Source organism: Gigantopelta aegis, chromosome 3, assembly GCF_016097555.1.
Source record: "Gigantopelta aegis isolate Gae_Host chromosome 3, Gae_host_genome, whole genome shotgun sequence".
Taxonomy (NCBI): Eukaryota; Metazoa; Mollusca; class Gastropoda; order Neomphalida; family Peltospiridae; genus Gigantopelta; species Gigantopelta aegis.
Window position 1 is genome coordinate 14,011,616 of NC_054701.1, and position 18,833 is coordinate 14,030,448.

The following is an 18,833-nucleotide window of genomic DNA, read 5'->3' on the forward strand; positions in this document are numbered from 1 at the left end:
GAAAACACACTCGTAATATAAACGGTCTCTCACGGGGACTCGTTTAGTACTCTCTCTCTCTCTCTCTCTCTCTCTCTCTCTCTCTCTCTCTCTCTCTATATATATATATATATATATATAAAATTTCTCATTATGCATTGGTGTAACGTTCAATATTATTAGATGATTTTGACGCTTAGTGACCAATGACTTTATATTTTAATACAAGTCATTATAGATTTTTTAATTATCTCTGAACGGGAATAAAATACAAAGTTACAGCAATACTACAAAAAGTATGAAAAGTGGTTTATACCATTTCTGTGTACACGTTCTTGCTTGGATATCGAAAGTAAAAGACTTTTAGACAAACAGTAGCTAATAAAGGTAATAAATAAAATAACAAACTCATTACCAGTTATTATCAAATTTATATCCCTCGTGAAATAATTTCGCTAAAGTTCGTAAAAATTAATTCACTCGAGACATACATTTGATAATAACTGGTAACTTTATTATTATCCTCTGTATACTTACCACATGTATTGTGAATACGAAAATACGTGTCTAAAATGTTCAACTAGAAAACACTAATCATGTTTATATGTTCATGCGGCAACTGTTTTGGTGCTGATACATAATTTTATTATAAATAATCAGTAAAGTCATAAACCAATTATTAAGAAACTAGATAAATAAGTAATGATGGAATGATCAAGGCATTGTTGAACAGCGGTAATTATTTGATTAACAACACTCAAGCGCTTATGAATTAAAGCATAATCAATGTATAGAAAGAAAACAGAAATTGAATTTATCATGCATCAATATTTTATGTACGTTAGCAATTTAATAAGGTTTTATAAAGTATGCACAGTAGCGCGACGTCAACATGCCTTCTGGAAGGTGGCCAACTAATTATTGAATGACAGATAGGAAATCGTGTTCTAGTTCTGTTCATAAAATTTTCAGGTCTTAAAAAGCATCGAGTACAATTGCAAAAACATGCATCCTGCAATCTAGAATTTGAATATAAAATATCGGGATATTACTGTTTGTGAAAAAGTGTATATAATTTATTTTGTGAACATCAGCTGTAGAAAGTATTCGAAAGCAGTTATTTCTTTTTTATAAATCTGTAACACGGATCCGAATTATATTATACGCAGAGAGACAAGTAGTACAAAATCTGTTATTGAATTTAATGTGGCATTTTCGTGGATTTGTTAACGTCATATCAAACAGTGTGGACTGAGAGCTGTATAATTATTTTTAAAAGATGATTATGAGGCTGCTGCTAATAATAAATGTGTTGCTCGTCTCATGAAAGAAACACGATGTTGCACAAACACAAAAAGCAATCTATCATTACAAACAACCCGACAAAAACCCCACAAAACAGACAAAAACAAACACAACAACACTAAAAGCCAAACACCGATTACAAACCACGATAAATAAGCAAAAACAAAAAGGGCACATAATGCAAATGTTATATCAAAAAATTAAACAAAGCAATATCTGCATATTTTAAAATCAGTTATTTGGTGTTTAATGTGATTATTTGGACCCACTGTCTAAACGGAAAAGAAAGCCGCAAATGCAACTGCTACAAAAATCAGCAAAACAAAAAATAGAAAAAATCTTAACACTAAGAGTACTTTAATGAAGAGAGTCGTTGGGTAGTTTAATGAAGAGAGTCGTTGGGTAGTTTAATGAAGAGAATCGTTGAGTCGTTGGGTAGTTTAATGAAGAGAGTCGTTGGGTAGTTTAATGAAGAGAATCGTTGGGTAGTTTAATGAAGAGAGTCGTTGGGTAGTTTAATGGAGAGAGTCGTTGGGTACTTTAATGAAGAGAGTCGTTGGGTAGTTTAATGAAGAGAGTCGTTGGGTAGTTTAATGAAGAGAGTCAGTTTAATGAAGTGAGTCGTTGGGTAGTTTAATGGAGAGAGTCGTTGGGTAGTTTAATGGAGAGAGTCGTTGGGTAGTTTAATGAAGACAGTCGTTGGGTAGTTTAATGGAGACAGTCGTTGGGTAGTTTAATGAAGAGAATCGTTGGGTAGTTTAATGAAGAGAGTCGTTGGGTAGTTTAATGAAGAGAGTCATTGGGTAGTTTAATGAAGAGAGTCGTTTGGTAGTTTAATGTAGAGAGTCGTTGGGTAGTTTAATGAAGAGATTCACTGGGTAGTTTAATGAAGAGAATAGTTGGGTAGTTTAATGAAGAGAATCGTTGGGTAGTTTAATAGAGAGAGTCGTTGGGTAGTTTAATTGAGAGAGTCGTTGGGTAGTTTAATGAAGAGAATCGTTGGGTAGTTTAATGAAGAGAGTCGTTGGGTAGTTTAATTGAGAGAGTCGTTGGGTAGTTTAATGAAGAGAGTCGTTTGGTAGTTTAATGGAGAGAGTCGTTGTGTAGTTTAATGAAGAGAGTCGTTGGGTAGTTTAATGAAGAGATTCACTGGGTAGTTTAATGAAGATAATCGTTGGGTAGTTTAATGAAGAGAATCGTTGGGTAGTTTAATGGAGAGAGTCGTTGGGTAGTTTAATTGAGAGAGTCGTTGGGTAGTTTAATGAAGAGATTCGTTGGGTAGTTTAATGAAGAGAATCGTTAGGTAGTTTAATGAAGAGAATCAATCCTTGGGTAGTTTAATTGAGAGAGTCGTTGGGTAGTTTAATGAAGAGAGTTGAGTAAACGGAGACTGATTGGATGTTATTATCTCCTAACGAAGAGTGACGTTTTCGCGGGTCATCTGTCAAACTGCATTGCGTCTCTGATTCAACAAGCCACCGGGTCACATACTCGTTTGCCGATCGAACGGGTCCTCGCGAGATCCATGCAAATTCCACGGTGACTCACAAAGGGACATCGTTCCAGCGGGCTGTCCGAAACCACAGTGGAAATTGGTTTAACACGTGTTGTTCAAATGGACGAGGTACTCAGTCAATTTAAATCATCTCTTGTCGAACAGATAAAAACACTGGGGATGATGACATTGCGTTGCCCATTATTCAGACTTGTTCACTATGATGAAATAAGCGAATATCAGACTCTCTTTTTTTTCTATCAGTACAAAATGTCAAGAAAACTAGGGACAATCGTTGTTACAAACCAAACTGTTACTGTTGTTTTTTAGCTTATGTCGGGCTATTAAATATATTTCAGTAACACTAATAAAAGTTTGTTTTGTTTAACGACACCACTAGAGCACATATAATTATTAATCATCGGCTGTTGGATGTCACACATTTGGTAATTGTGACATAGTCTAAGCGAGAAAACTCCGATGTATTTTTCGTGCTGGGGTGTCGATAAACATCTATTCCATTATATTCTATTCTGACTCCCTATCACTCCCCAGAAACCAGATCAAGACAAAGTTTTAAAAATACTACAAAAGGATACAATATCAATGCTTAATATGGTAATTTATCATCCATTAATGTCTTTTGTAGGAGATATCGCTGGCACTATAATTTGCGATATCTCCTGCGAGAGATATCGCTTCTTATAATCTTGGATGGTCAAATTTTAATCACAAGACAATGTTTTGTTACGTCACTGTGTTTGTTTCAGCGCTCAACCTACCATTAGTGACGTCATACCACTGCCGTTCTGCCAGCTAACGAGTCTGCCGCTGACATTCAACCCACATTACTGACATTGTTTACAAATGTCGCAAATGAAAAGAATGATAATGGATGATAAAAAGAATATCCCCCTCGTGTCTTGTAATATCATAATTTATCAGCACGAGTTGATAAAAGTATAAAATCCTCTGCAAGCCTCGGTTTTCATCCCCCGCCTGTCACCAACATTGGACTGCTGGTGCTCCCTTGCACTTGCCAGTGCAGGCGTTCCCTCTCTACAAGCCTCCCTCAACCCTTTCCTGTCCTGGACAGAGGGAACCGGCCAAGGCCGGTCCCTGTGGCCAGGATAGGCGTGTGCTACAACAGCTTGCTCTGAATGTGCACGTAAATCTCTTTGTCATTGTCATTGTCATTGTCGGATTTCATACTTTTATCAACTCGTGCTGATAAGTTATGATCTCTCAAGACACTCGGGGAGTATCCTCTATATTTTAAATGGCTCCCCATAATTTATGTTAGGCGGGCAGTTAATACTCCCCTCATTTTTTTTTACATTTTTTAAAACCTTTTTTTTTTTTTTTTTTTTGTACATTGTAGTTTGTAAATGCCATCGCTATAGCTTGAAAGTACCGACTCTAATTGGTTAAATATGAAGCGAGCTTCTAAACTAAACGGCTGCATGCTAACTAACTGTAATTACTGTGGTCAGCCTGCAGTTGTGGCCTATTTTAAATGCGTATCGGTATTAATAGTACAGCTACATGTATAAGCGGATCAGAGTCAATTTATTTCCATTACAACGTCTTCCTCTATCGGTCAAGAGTGATCGATCGGTGTGCGGTTCATCGATACATCACCATTATTGTATCCGCTGAACGGAGAGTTCACGTCTTTGTACTGGTCTCAAACCAGTCTTTTCCATTTTATAGTCACAGTCGCTAGACTTCCGCTCCAACAGTGCTGGGGTCCAATATGACTGCTCGACGACAAAACAGACTTTACATTATGTTTGTACTATAGGATTGGGCGGTTTTAGCCAAGCACAAACGTATATCCGTTAGTGTAGTTATTGTGGATGCAAAATGGATTGGTTAATTATACACGTACGAAGGGCATCCTAAGCATCCGTAGGTAAACCAAGTTTCGCACAAATCATCGAATTTCCCTCGTGACCATCAGTTGGTACTATTATGCAATTTGAAACGTGTCAAGATAACACAATACTAGAATATGTTGCGATTCCATTAAAAATATATGTTTACAAATCAAGGTCAATATTCCTACTATCGCTAAACATTTCTGACTTGGGAATACGGCTAAACAACGCTTAGTAAAATCTGTCAGTTTTGAAATTCCCGAGGACCAAAGCCCGTTAAGTCCTATGTCTACATTGCACATAGCTACTTACATATGACGCCACAGACCTTTAGTTGTATTATTGTAAAGTTCACTTACAACATTAAAAACTTACACTTTCAGAATAGTACATGCGCCGCAGGAAGAAAGCGGACACCCCAATACGAAACAAAAAAAATCCGTCGATTTTGGATACGTAGATCTATGTGGGGTTTCTTTTTGCATCGTATGTGCTAGTTACTAAAAGCCATGAATAAACTCAAAAGTAATCAAGTGAAAGGTCTGCAGCGTCAGATTTAGGAATGTTTCTTGTATTTTAGACCCTGTATTTGGTAACCGATTGGTTGTCGATCTGTTATACAGAGTACAATCTAGCCGAATTCTCATATATAGAGATAATAAGAGGGCACTCGAGCTGTCTGTTTCTGGTGTGGGTGATGGAGCGGTATGTGTATGTGTATGTGTATCCACATATTATAATGGTTATTAATTGATTACGAACTTTTCATGAGATAGGAATAAACCTATATTGTCAGAAATTATTTTATTTTATTATCTCTATATTGTTACACCGAACAAGGAGACACTGGATAATTGCTTCTGCACTGGTAGTCCGTGACTATCACAGATGTACACAGCATCAATCGACAGCTTTTCAACACACCCTCAAATCCACGACACTAACACACTGTCGGTAATTCCGCGACACTAATTGTAAATCCGCGACCCGTGTAATCTCGTGTTATAGATATTAAGCACGGCACTTTTTTCTTCTTCTCCAAAGCCCACCACTTCTGAAACCAGCAGAACTGAATTCAGCGGCATCATTTCTGCTCCGCTAAGGATCCATTGGAGTTAATGCCAGCGCCAGTTTATGGCTTCACGTTTTAGCTCCGTTCTTTTCTATCAGATTACTTCTATTTGTGCCAGCTTAACCCATTAAGTCCCGCGAAGAGTGGGCTTGGGATACAAAACATCCTATTAGTAAAACTTAACTATTCCGAAGCCATTAGACATTACTCTAAAAAGCATCCTCCTCTAGAAGAGTGTCACGCGTTAGCCCAGCGCAAACATCTTTCAGTCCCGCGCGGTTTTTGTTTCCCGGGTGTGATACGTTTTTAATTTGCAGCATGATGTTTTCATATACACCTCTTATCATGTAGCACCGAGAGAGGACGATGCAGTTCTGCGGTCAAAAGAAAACATCTTCTCTGCAATAGCACGCCATATTTTCGCCTTGACGTCCAGCTTTATCATTATAGCCATTTACAATTTAGCCTGCGTCATCATGCGTATTGGTTTTTTATAACCTCTATAGCTGTACAATTTATTCATGACTTTTTATCTAGAAAATTAACATTGTGTTCGTCATCGCAGTACAAATCATAGGTTTAAATGTTAATGTTTGGTTTTTTAACGACACCACTAGAGCAAATTGATTTATTGATCATCGGTTAATGGACGTCTCACATATTTGGTATTTTTGACATATAGTCTTCGAGAGGAAACTCGCTACATTTGTTTCATTAGTAGCAAGGGATATTTTATATGCACCATTCCACATACAGGATAGAACATACCACGGCCTTTGATATACCAGTTGTGATATACTGACTGGAACGAGAAATAGCACAACAGGCCCACCGACTGGGATCGATCTTAAACCGACCACGCATCAGGCGATCGTTTTCCCACATGGCTAAGTCCCGCCCGATATCATAGGTTTAGACTACTCGTAATTATGCTCCGGTGATTAAACTTGTTTCTTACAAGTATACATGGAGTTGAAATGAACGTCATTGTGTGGAATACCATGTAATTACCAAGAATATCTCAGAACTCTTTAAAACGGTAAATAAAATGGTTAGGACTCGTGATGCAAATCTATACGGCTACTAACAAAGAAGGTCTACCGATTTGAACAACTTCCAGAAGCGTAACTAACAAACGGTTAAAGTTTGTTTTCTTTAACGAAAACACAAGACAACATTGATTAATTAATCATCAGTCGAAATCTGTCACATTTTGTTTTCATTAACACACATCATAGCCTTTGATATATCAGTCGCTGGGCACTGGTTGGGACCAAACAAACCAATGGGTTCGCCGAGGAGGTTCAGGCAATTGTTCTACCTACTGTATTAAATATCGCACTAAGACTGTGAGTGAGCTGATCGTAGCCCAGTGGTAAAGCGCTCGCCGGATATGCGATCGGTCTGGGTTCGATCCCCGTCGGTGGGCCCATTGGGCTATTTCTCATTCGAGCCAGTGCACCACGACTGGTATATCAAAAGCCGTGGTATGTTCTATCCTGTCTGTGGAATGGTGCATATAAAATATATCTTGCTACTAATTGAAATATGTAGCGGGTTTCCTTTCTAAGACTATATGTCAAAATTACCAAATGTTTGACATTCAATGTGCTCTAGGTGTGTCGTTAAACAAAATAAACAATCTTTTACGACTATCGAAAGGTCGCAGAGGTAGAACTAATTATTTGAAAGACTAGATAATGACTACTGTAATAAGGATAAATCATACGAAACACAAGATAATGATTATATGAAGAAAAAAGTCATATTATTTAATACATTAAATATTAAATACCAGAATTAAGATTAATGATTTGAAACACTATATTAATTATGAAGACTCAGGTATAGAATTAATGATTCAAACTACGATATAACGACCACAATAAGTAGCTTAAAGCATTTAAACACTACACAACAGATAGTAGAAGTAAATATGGTATCTTAAACCTACAACTAGATAACGAAATCTGCATTCTGAGACAGCCGTTGTAAATAGGCCACAGCAATTCAAAGACAAACAGCAGAACACGGAAAGTATATCTGAATGAATCATTGATCATATCCCATTGTCTGACACACAATTGTTTTCAGTCACAAAGGACCCTTCAAAATGCTTGATTATTTGTACCAAGCATAGCGTGCATACAGTAGTATATCAAATAGAACCATTAAACATGTAACACAGCGACAAAATATCAATAAAACATTCTCCGACATTTCCAATTACTACCAACTTGTACCGGCGTCGGTGGTGAAGTGGCTAGGAAATCAGATTTAATGGTGCTACGTACTGGGTTCGCTTCCTGGTACGGACTCCCACCTAGAGCGAGTATAACATGGGCAGGTGTAAGAACCGCTACACACACACACACACACACACACACACACACACACACACACACACACACACACACACACATAATTTACTAGCACCATGTATTTTACGGAATAAACAGAAAGTAATCCATGTCAAATGCCATTTAATAGACCCTACACCCCCGTCTCTCACTGGAGAGACAGCCCAGCTAGCTGAGGCGTGTGCCCACAGCAGCGTGCTTGAACCTTAATTGGATATAAGCACGAAAATAAGTGGAAATTAAATTCATGGTGACAAAGAAAATGGTTTGAAGAGCCAAAACTTTAACTACTGGATGAGTTTCACAATCCATCATTGTTATAAGTCAAACTGTAATATATGTTAGCCATGGTCATGACACCTCTCTCACGCACACATACAACTAAGCCATTGTCCTGGACAGACAACTGAGGTGTGTGCCCAGGACAGCATGTGTGAACCTTAACTGGATGTAGGCACGAAAATACGTTACAACGTAACATCAAACTTTAGCTTGTTATTGGTACATATGCTTTTAATCGTTCCAGCCAGCGCACCACGACTGGTATATCAAAGACCATGGTATGTGCTATCCTTTCTGTGGGATGGTGCCTATAAAAGATCCCTTGCTACTAATGGAAAAATGTAGCGGGTTTCCTTTCTAAGACTACATGTCAAAATTGCCAAATATTTGACATCCAATAGCCGATGATTAATAAATCAATGTGCTCTAGTGGTGTCGTTAAAGAAAACAAACTTTATATTCCTTTATGTTTTTTTACACCCAGTTCAGACGCAACTCGGCTATTTGGGCTGTCTTTTCATATCAAAATACATCCACCGAAATGTAATGAAAACTCACCAATACTAAAACAATTGCCTCCGAATGGCCACAGTATTCATTGCTTTACTTCTCGCTGCAGCCAGTGTACCACGCGTGGTATTTCAAAGGCTGTGGAATGTGCTATCCTGTCTGTGGGAGAGTACAAAGAAAATATCCCTTGCTGTTAAATGCCAAAATGCAGCGGGTTTCCTCTGAAGACTAAGAGTCAAAATTACCAATTGTTTGACATCCAATTGATGATTAATTGTGCTCTAGTGGTGTAGTTAAACAAAACACACTTTTACCTTTCATTATTTTACTTATTTGATTATTGTCCTCCTTTTAGCGGATCGGAGCATCAGTGTTATCTCCGTTGCAGAAAGGCTTTCCCTATATAAAGGTAAGAATTCGACCCGACCATTCCTTAATGAAACTCTGTGTTTATCGATTCTAAGCGATACGTACTTACGTCGTCTTTATCGCTTTCACTTGAGACGCTTAAGTGTTATTTACTCTGTATAAAACCGAGTGCAATGCTAATATAATCTATGTTTATATCTCTTCATTGTCTTCTAATAAATGCCGAAGCAGGTCTTCGACATTTTTCTATCAGCGGATCCAATTAATTAAGAGCGCGGTTAGTATATCTGGTAACCCCACCGTGAGATTAGATCCAGGTTAGGAACACTTTTACATCAAATAATAAAATATACGGAAATCACAACTTACTAAATTATTTACGGCTCACATAAATCGCATAATCCCCATGAATCGATTTCTTCAACTCGACGGCCAGGCTCTCGACCGGTTCTCAGCCAATATGCAATCTATCTCAATGTTTTTCTGGACCAAGTCATCCCATGGTATTGCCAATTCCATTACCGAGGCTTAATTGACGCTCCGTCGATAGATGCGGCCATAATTTCCACGGTATCGAGTACTTGGCTACTGTTCAGTCCAGTTTATTATTAATAATAACGCGATAGAATAACCTATCTTTAAATTTGTTACGCTTAATCATCCGTGCTTGGCTCCCATCCTCTGTTGTTTGAGAAAAAATAAGTTGTATGGATAGTTGGACAATGTACAATTACTGATAATGGTTGCAAACGAACATGTCCATTAGCGATAACATAATCTGTCTATTACTGGTGCTGTTATTTTATATTTATCAGCGTTCAGCCAGATTTAAACCTGCATTCCATTACAGACGGATTGACTGGTATTATGTAATAAAAAATAAAGAATAAAGAATATACGGAAAACAGTCTTACTTGCATTCTGAAACGTTACAGAATTCTACGAACTCGAAAATTACAAAATGTATTTCTTAAAAAATTATGCATCTATACATGACAAGTTTGAAATAGTTTTGAATAATTAATCGTGTATTTTATTCCATATATATAACAGGCGACAATCCAATGGGTTTGGGGCAGCACACTCCCTCTTCTAATATTTAAATGCCCTGAAAAGTTTTCAACGGATAAATATAGGAAACATGTATGTCTTTTCGTATATACACTGCATGTTAGAGTACACGTTGGAGTACTATATGTGTCTTTTAGTATACCATCCCTTCTCTAGTGGGGCAGGACGTAGCCCAGTGGTAAAGCGTTCGCTCGATGCGCGGTCGGTCTGGGATCGATCCCTGTCGGTGGGCCCATTGGGCTATTTCTTGTACACCACGACTGGTATATCAAAGGCCGTGGTATGTACAACCCTGTCTGTGGGATGGTGCATATAAAAGGTCCCTTTCTGCTAATCGAAAAGAGTAGCCCATGAAGTGGCGACAGCGGGTTTCCTCTCTCAATGTCTGTGTGGTCCTTATCCATATGTCTGATGCCATATAACCGTAAATAAAATGTGATGAGTGCGTCGTTAAATAAAACATTTCCTTGTTTTTCCCTTCTCTAGAAAAATCACGCATTCGCCCCAGTATGTACAAATCGATGGCGCTCTCTCGTACATATAATGTGAGAGAAGTTTAGTCGCATGCACAATGACATTGATCAGGAACGAAAAGGGAAATTTAAAACGAAAAAAGATGGGGGAAAAACGATCGCACTAAAACTAATTTTTCATTGTCATTCTAGCTCGATTTGGTTCAAACCTATTTTCTAGCGCTATCTGTCCAGAACAAAGGTTAGTGGTTAGTTACTACTGAGAGAAAGAAAGAAAGAAATGTTTTATTTAACGACGCACTCAACACATTTTATTTACGGTTATATGGCGTCAGACATATGGTTAAGGACCACACAGATATTGAGAGGAAACCCGCTGTCGCCACTACATGGGCTACTCTTCCGATTAGCAGCAAGGGATCTTTTATTTGCGCTTCCCACAGGCAGGATAGCACAAACCATGGCCTTTGTTGAACAAGTTATGGATCACTGATCGATGCAAGTGGTTTACACCTACCCATTGAGCCTTGCGGAGCACTCACTCAGGGTTTGGAGTCGGTATCTGGATTAAAAGTCCCATGCCTCGACTGGAATCCGGACCCAGTACCTACCAGCCTGTAGACCGATGGCCTGCCACGACGCCACCGAGGCCGGTTTACTAGTGAGAGATAAACCGGTGCAGTGGCCTTACATCGAGTCATTAAACCTGACTTAGGGTTGGTTCTAGTGCCAGGATGTGAAACAAGTACTATATTGAGTATTCATTTTGAAACAATTGGACAGTTTTGCTTTCAAAATGACGTAATACTGATATATTTTTGTTCAAATCCCGCCTCATTATTTTATGAGCCCTAGTTCGTGCCTGGCACATAGCAATAGCGAGACTTGTCTAAATATATAATAATGAAAAATGTATGTCTCTACATAGACTCATCTTGTGTACTTTCCACAGACTCAACGAACTTAAATATATCAATCATGGAACGAACCCCCCCCCCCCCAAAAAAAAAAAAAAAAACACACAACCAAAACAACAACAACAAAAAAACAAAACAACAACAAACAAACCAAAAAACCCCAAACAAACAACAACAACCATCCAATTCACCAAGGTTGATGAGCCTGCGATCTATCGTACCTGAAGCGCAAACTCTACTCTAAACTGTATCCCACTGACACTCAAAAGACGAATCGCTTCCGCGAAAGCTTCAATCTTGCTTTCGAAAAAAGAAGTTTTTTCTTCTTCTTTTTTCTTTCTTTTTCCCGTCAAGTGTGGATACAAATATGTTTCGCAGTGCATGTTGGCATGCGGAGATTAATTGGGTTTCTTCCACATTGTTTCCATTAAAGACCCTGAGACAACTGGTAAGTCCCAATGATCCCATCTCGCACTGCGTGGTCTGCACATGCGAGGTGGACTACAAACTGTTCTTCCCGTGTTAAAGTGATATTGATTCGAGCCGCAATTCACCATCCAATTCTCCTGACAGTATACAGAGCCAGTTTATTAAACTGTACACGCAAGTGTCCCCGTCACCGCAGATAGCTGGTGCAGGGCAGTTGCCAGTTTAGTTGGCGATCGTTATCGTCTCTCGGTAAGACCACGGAGAGTAATGCTTGAGTCCTCGGAGTATCTTTCCTCAATAACATCACGAAGGGGAACGCATGGGTCTACTAAACTGCTTTGTTTGTTAGACCTTTACATGGACGGATGTGTCATAAACTTTGCCCCAGGACGAATTAAACGAAGTAATCGAATAGATGGATGGATAAACGAATGGATGAATAAATAAAATGAATGACTGAATGAATGTATGAATGAATCAGTGAATGTTTAACTACACTTAAGCACACAAATACAGATTGGCTAATGAGGGTCAAACAAAGGTAAGCATATGAATATGGTTATTTCTATTAACATATTTTTTAAATATTTTTACTAATGATGTAAGGGGCGGGACGTAGCCCAGTGGTAAAGCGCTCGCTCGATGCGCGGTCGGTGTGGGATCGATCCACGTCTGGGGCCCATTTGGCTATTTCTCGTTCCAGCCTGTGCACCACGACTGGTATATCAAAGGCCGTGGTATGTACTACCCTGTCTGTGGGATGGTGCATATAAAAGATCCCTTGCTGTTAATCAAAAAGAGTAGCCCATGAAGTGGCGACAGCGGGTTTTCTCTCTCAATATCTGTGTGGTTCTTAACCATATGTCTGACGCCATATAACCGTAAATAAAATGTGTTGAGTGCGTCGTTAAATAAAACATTTCTTTTACTAATGATGAAAAAACAAAAGCGTAAAGACCTGCAGCAGTGCAGGTCGAATTAAGTCAGCAATCTTAAATATGTTGACTTGGTCGTGATCCTTATGACTGCCCCCCCCCCCCCCCCCCCCCCCAGGTCGTTCTTACACGATTGTGTTAATTTCCATGTACCTCCAATATACCGGGTGAGGGACGTTTAATGTATTGGTTTGGTCAGAAGGCGTGAGCATCTAACAGTAAAAGTAGGTTATATTACTTTAGTATGTCATCCATACACTGAACGTGGACTGGAATCTACGAATGAATGAAAGATGCAATGCATACGTTCTCTGTTGTTTAGATTGGTGAGTATTGACATTGTGTGGATAACATGATGCGGCTGGGCGACACAATCTCGTTGATGTTTTTTGACAGTGTAAAGGTATTGATGTGACACAGGTGACACAAAGTTAAAGTTTGGTTTGTTAACGAAACCACTAGAACACGTTTATTAATTAACCGGTTGTGATGCACTGGCTGGAACGAGGGAGGAAAACATTCAGTTAAATGGATCCACTGAGGTGGTACGATCCTGCGACGCAAGCACCTCAAGCGAGCGCTCAACCGACTGAGCTAAATCTCGTCCCCTCTGTTGAAAGAAGACGTGCTCTTGGTTTGCTGGAGAAAGCTTCCTCAAAACACGGACACACACGACTATGACACAAAGAAAGCAACGGTATCTGAGAATGATTCATATTCCAAAGACCGCGTGTTACAAATCCTGCCAGAAGCGCTTCACACGCATCACTCAGTCATACACAACAGAAACAGAATTAAAGTTTGTTTTTGTTTAACAACACCGCTAGAACATATTAAATAATTAAATATCAACTATTGGATGTCACACATTTGATAATTCTGATGCGTATCTTCAGATGAGACCAGCTACATCTTTCCATTGTTTGTCGAGAGAGAGAGAGAGAGAGAGAGAGAGAGAGAGAGAGAGAGAGAGAGAGAGAGAGAGAGAGAGAGAGAGAGAGAGAGAGAACGAACATTGCTCGTAGACAAGATACTACACGCCAGAGCATACAGAACTACAATATACCAATCGTGGAACACAGGTTGGAAACCATATTAATGTGTTTCACAGCCGTCAATGTGCCATGATCATGGCTAATATATATTATAGTTTGTCTTATGACAATGACGAAATGTGGTTACAGTTAGAGGTTTGGGTCTTCAAACCATTTTCTTTGTCACCATTAAAATATGAAAATGTAACATGTGAGGAGTTATGCAAACATTACCAGAGCGATCGATGTTAATGGCATACCTCTCTGCACATATAGTTGGTGTTTACACACGGGATGAATGGTCGAATTAATATTTAACGTCATTACACAGGCATGGCATGCTCATGTTTAATTGCATGTCCTTCAAGATACACACAGACTGTAATTAGAAGGTATATTTGGTTGGGAATTTGGGCTAGTGGTTTACTGTGAGCTGGTGAAAGTGTGTGGATAATGACTTTATTGTTTTTAAATGTGTCAAACGCCGAGATTCGTCTTCCCTGAATTAAGTTACATTACAGTTAAAATTTGTTTTGTTTAACGACACCACTAGAGTACATAGGTTTTTAAACATCGGCTATTGGATCTCAAATATTTAGTAATTTTGACATATAGTCTTAGAGAGGAAACCCGCTACACTTTTCATTAGTAACAAGGGATTTTTATATGCACCATCCCACAAACAGGATAGCACATACCACGGTCTTTGATATACTGGCCGTGGTGCACTGGCTGGGACGAGAAATAGCCAAATGGGCCCACCGACGGGGATCGATCCTAGAGTTATATACCGAGCCGCATGTGTATCCTATACAGATAAAAAAAAAACGTTTTTCATAATTCAACTGAAAATGTCATGACTTTCCAGGTTTGGAAAATGATATTTGATATATTTCTAGAATTCACATGACTCCTTCGACAAAGTGTCATAAAGAAAGAAAGAAAGAAATGGTTTATTTAACGACGCACTCAACACATTTTATTTACGGTTATATGGCGTCAGACATATGGTTAAGGACCACACATATTTTGAGATGAAACCCGCTGTCGCCACTACATGGGCTACTCTTTCCGATTAGCAGCAAGGGATCTTTTATTTGCGATTCCCACAGGCAGGATAGCATAAACCATAGCCTTTGTTGAACCAGTTATGGATCACTGGTCGGTGCAAGTGGTTTACGCCTACCTATTGGGCCTTGCGGAGCACTCACTCAGGGTTTGGAGTCGGTATCTGGATTAAAAATCCCATGCCTCGACTGGGATCCGAAACCAGTACCTACCAGCCTGCAGACCGATGGCCTAACCACTACGCCACCGAGGCCGGTAAGTGTCATAAAGTACTATGACGAAAACTTAAAACGTTTCACGGATCAGACAGTGTAATGTGTTCAACAAAACTGTTATAGCAACTTTTATAATGAAACGGCGATAACTCGAAAACGCACATTCGTCCAAGAACGCATCACGCAGAATTCTACTTGGGTATGACCAATATCCAAGCAATATTGATTCGTAATATGATATGACGTTTGTTAAATTCAGAATACAGAAATCTATGCTCACTAATCTCGATATACGGACAGAAGAATGATTGAATGAATGAATGAATGAATGTTTAAAGACACACAGCACAAAAATTGGTAAAAACCGGACATAAGAATGAAAGTATTGGTAAAAATTACAGGAGGATCGACTATTGGAATGTTGCGAGCCATGTCATTGTCCACACTGCTTATGGTACATCGATATTAGTATCCTTCGTTTTATCTCAGTGGTAAATAAATGGACAATAATGTTTTCTAGATGAATGGTACGATCAATACCTTATGCAAATAACCTTTTATCAAATTCCCTTTTTTTTAATTCTTGGATCAGTTTCCTTTCAGATTCCCACTTGCCTGTGAATTAGTACGAACGTTGAAAACATACGGTTCTTTTCACGATATTAATTTAACATGTCAAACAAATATATCTGTGATCTGTCTGGCTCAAGCAGACTTGGTATAAATTTGTGTGCATGTTACATTGTAAGCGTAGTGGAGTTTAGAATTCAGTTTTTGCGAGATTGACGTTTGCTACATATTGTTTTGTTTTTTATGTTGGCTAATTTATAGTTCTTAACAGCGTTCATATAACAGACTTTCATAATTTTTTTTATTAAAACAGTATTAATAAAAACTTGTATTTTGTAATTTTTGTTTCTAATAATGAAAAAACAGACAATGTATATTTTCCACAAATTATTGACACTATTTTTGTCAAATCAGTAATTAATGTATATTCCCAAGATCTAGCAGGGAGATTAATTTTGTATTTTATTATTGCGTTAAAAAGTGTATACAACAGTGCGATGGATAATTTGCAAAATCCACGACTGAGAATTTAACGAATGAAAATATGTATAATGTCATCTCATAAAGTAACAAAACACAAGTAGACACTAAACTGGTCTAACGTTTGCGAATTAAAGTTGATCTCTGGATGATGATAACAAGTTCACACGCACACTACCTCTCATTTTGTTAATACGATATTGATCATTTCGATGACAGTGGTTATCATGCACCTAACTTAACTAATTAACTAAAGTCTACAAGTACATTTTACAGAACAATAAAACAAAACATCAATATCACCAAACCTGCAAAGACAGCGTATTAAAAATATCCTATTCCTCTTCTTTAATTCCGTCCCATTCTGGGAAGCGCACCAGTAAATCCCTCTTAGTATTTCACTAATCCAGTACAACTCTGTGTATCTGAAGTTATCTCTAAAGAACTCCGTGTATCTGAAGTTACATCTGAAGAACTAGCGTCCTAGGTTTATCGCCAGAAGCACTCTTTCACACTAATAGTAACGTCCGTTACGAACGGCATCGATGACGTATCTGACGTCGATCGCCTCGCGTCCTGTCTGTCGCATTCCCCTGCACCACGTCTGGCAGACGATCCATTGCTGGCATGCGCTTCCAAACGGCTCGTCCTCCCAGCCGCGGTCATCAACTTCGCCGCTTGGATTTCATAGCGCCAATCAAAGCAGACCTTTTACGATTTGAGAAAGCCCACTAAAAGATAGAATTGTCGCAATCTTTAGCGCAAATCAATCAATATGCCCTGACAGTCTTAGCGCTGTGGGTCCAACACACTCACTCAAACAACTTCCTCTCTTTAGTGTCTCCCTGCCGAGACTATCGCTCACGTGAACCTTCTGTGACCACTACCGTGGTTAAGCCATCGGACATAAGGCTGTGGTAGGTACTGGGTTCGCATCCCGGTATCGGCTCCCACCTAGAACGAGTTTAACGACTCACTGGGTAGGTGTAAGGCCACTGCACCTTCTTCTCTCTTACTAACCACTAATCCACTGTCCTGGACAGACAGTCCAGATAGCTGAGATGTGTGCCAGGACAGCCTGCTTGAACCTTAATTGGATAGAAGCACGAAAATAACTATAAATGAACAACAACTAACCTTTAACAACCTGTTCTTGACAGATGGTTCAGATAGCTGAAGTGTGTGCCCAGGACAGTGTACTTGAACCTTAATTAGATATATAAGCACGAAAATAAGTAGAAATGAAATGAAATATAAATGAAACATGAAAACATGAAAACATGTGTCCGCTAGTTGGGACGAGTCGGAACAGGTGGAGAGGCTAAAGTGCAAAAATATCCACTTACAATTATCAAAGTGTCTAATTACAGGTAGATGACTATGCATTAACATACGCGAGTGGAGGTGATTTCGGTAAAATAGGCACACTTCTGTTAGTATGTTCTTTAATCATTACCGTGCTCAGTGCAAAATATCCTGTCACGATTGTCAAAGTGTTTAATTATAGTTAAACGGCTAGACATCAGCATATACGAATTCAGATGATTTAAGTAAATATAGATTTTCGGGGGCGAGATACAATTCTGTTGATATATTCCATAAAGTAATTATTGTATGCAAGGCGAGTAACTATATGTTTCGCCGCCAACAATGGTGACAGGTGAACACGCAGATGCATTATGATGGAGATGAGTAGACCTGCACGTGTGTCAATTAACAGGAAAACCAATATGAATAGTATCAACAGATTGCGGCTGTATGCAGCACCAGCCGGTTCACATGGTCACCAAATTTGAAACGTAAGAGTTAAAGTTTATTTTGTTTAACGACACCACTAAAGCACACTGATTTATTGATCATCGGCTATTGGATGTCAAACATTTGGTAATTTTGAAATAGCTTTAGAGAGGAGACCCGCTACATTTTTCTTTTAGTAGCAAGGGATGTTTTATATGCCCCACCCCACAGACAGGATAGCACATAGCACGGCCTTTGATACACTTGTTGTGGTGCACTGGCTGGAACGAGAAATAGCCCAGTGGGCCTACCGATGAATCCTAGACTGACCGCGCATCAGTCGGACGCTTTAGCATTGGACTACGTCCCACCCTTGAAACGTAAGCGAGTCAGAAAATATGGCGCTTGCACATGCATTGCTGGCTATCTAATCTCGGATTGCATTGTTATGCAAAGAACAAATATGGGGGATTGTCCGGCCATGCGCGTTCCTATTATCTCAAAAGGTAAATACTCATGAATATAACATAACTATACATTACTTAATCCATTTTTGGAAGATGTTTTGTTTGTTTTTGTTTTTTTTAACGACACCACAAGTGCTTATTGATTAATAAATCACCGCCCCATTTTTTTGGAAGAAAAAAGTAGT

At 38.9% G+C, this 18,833-nt stretch overlaps 1 protein-coding gene across 1 annotated transcript in view; it reads right to left on the bottom strand.

The window, feature by feature from the left end:
- LOC121367550 (neuroglian-like) overlaps positions 1–17,012 on the bottom strand; it is a 57,285-nt gene extending 40,273 nt beyond the window's left edge. The window contains exon 1 of the mRNA XM_041491800.1: positions 16,753–17,012. The gene's annotated coding sequence lies outside the window, so the exon portion shown is untranslated. The remainder of the gene's footprint in view (positions 1–16,752) is intronic.
- Between the last annotated feature and the right edge of the window lie 1,821 nt (positions 17,013–18,833).